Source organism: Penaeus monodon, chromosome 15 (genome assembly GCF_015228065.2).
Source record: "Penaeus monodon isolate SGIC_2016 chromosome 15, NSTDA_Pmon_1, whole genome shotgun sequence".
NCBI classification, from domain to species: Eukaryota; Metazoa; Arthropoda; class Malacostraca; order Decapoda; family Penaeidae; genus Penaeus; species Penaeus monodon.
The window spans coordinates 28,096,961-28,098,409 of record NC_051400.1 but is presented as its reverse complement, the minus strand read 5'-3'; the positions used below and the strand labels follow the sequence as shown (position 1 = coordinate 28,098,409).

Below are 1,449 nucleotides of genomic sequence, written 5' to 3'. Positions count from 1 at the left end.
AGACGTTATCTTCAGAAACATCGTATAAACATCTGCGGTTCTGTTGTTCTGGTACACAGTTAAGACCAAGTCTGTTATTTCGTAAGTAAAAGATGACGGGAAGGAAGTTGGCGATGAAACAAAAGCCTTATTTTTTTCGCCCGCGTCCATTGCTTTCCAGGGCTTAATGTACTTAAATTACAAAACGAAAAATATACACAGGCCTGTTGTTGTGTTAAAGAAGTGGGAGTTTTGTTCGCTTCTTAACGTGTTGAAATGGTTACCATTTCGCTATTTATTTTTTGTCTAAAGGCATTGTGCTGTGCCGCCGAGGAATTTGCGTTTTTATTTATTACAGCCAAATTTCTTTTATAGTAACGTTTTGTTCGTGAATGCAAACATGCAAATGCGTACAAGAAATCTCTATGCATTTTCTTTCTTGTGCTCAATGAGGCTAACATTTTTGCAGTGGTATTGGTATCAAACCTCAAAGTCTTTAGTGGTCGATCATCTGCTTTGGCATTTACTCTCTTCGTGTAGATTGTCCAGTTAACCAATTTTCTACCTGTGTGCTTTAGACACATTGCTATCAATGTTTTACTATTTCTTGTTTTCCTCCAACGCCAGACTTGATTACAGACTGATAATACATTTTTTTTTTAACTAAGTAAACTTTTAATTTGAGGGCGGTTACTCCTCACTCCCGAGAAGCTCATAAAATGGGCGCATGGGCGTCACGAGATAAGTTTCGAGAACGCCACCAGAAGAGAGAGGTCTTTGGGGTCAGGAGTCGCAGAGCGGGTGTTGAGTGCGGGCCAGCGTGATGGGCTTGGGAAAGGGGGAGGAGCTGCAACTCGGAAAATCAATGTCCCTTAAAGTAGTGACGCGGGTTTAATGGCCGGGGTCATGGCTCGGGCATCGGCACAGTCTCGGTGAAGCGACGGATCCTGCAGCAGGAGTTGGGTTGTTTCCCCGAGTGGTGCTTGGGGAACGGACCGAATATGGGGTTGTGGTTCCCGTAGGCGGTGAAGTGCGTTTCCGCGTGTCCTGCTTGTATGTTTGTAGGGTTACTTGTCTGTCTTTGCCTAAGTCGCTCCATCCCTGATGGCTAAATGGAACCGAGTTAAGAAGAACACTCCGCTCAGTGTCACTTCCCCCACTTCTTTGTCAGCTCTGTTCTCCATTCGAGGAGGATCTGCTTGAATGGTGTGCTTTCGCAGTTTGGCACCCTCGTAAATTGACGCCGGCACAATATATATGTAAATTAACTCACGGCCAAACCTCGGGGGCGCGAGAGTTAACACGGGAGTTAATATCCTCTCGGCGGCTCCTTGTGTGCGGTGCGGGCCGCCTTCTCATCTGAACCCACTGGTTGACGCCCCCATCCATCCTCATGGTTCCTCGGGTTAAGGTGTCCTGTTGTTGTGTTTATTTGATTCGAAGGGAGATGGAAGGGCGAGTTTGAGGAGG

At 46.2% G+C, this 1,449-nt stretch overlaps 1 protein-coding gene across 2 annotated transcripts in view; it reads left to right on the top strand.

Annotated features, from left to right (window-relative positions):
* The window catches only part of LOC119581895 (serine/threonine-protein kinase PLK1-like), a 62,121-nt gene that overhangs the window by 7,988 nt on the left and 52,684 nt on the right, over positions 1 to 1,449 (top strand). The window lies entirely within an intron of this gene.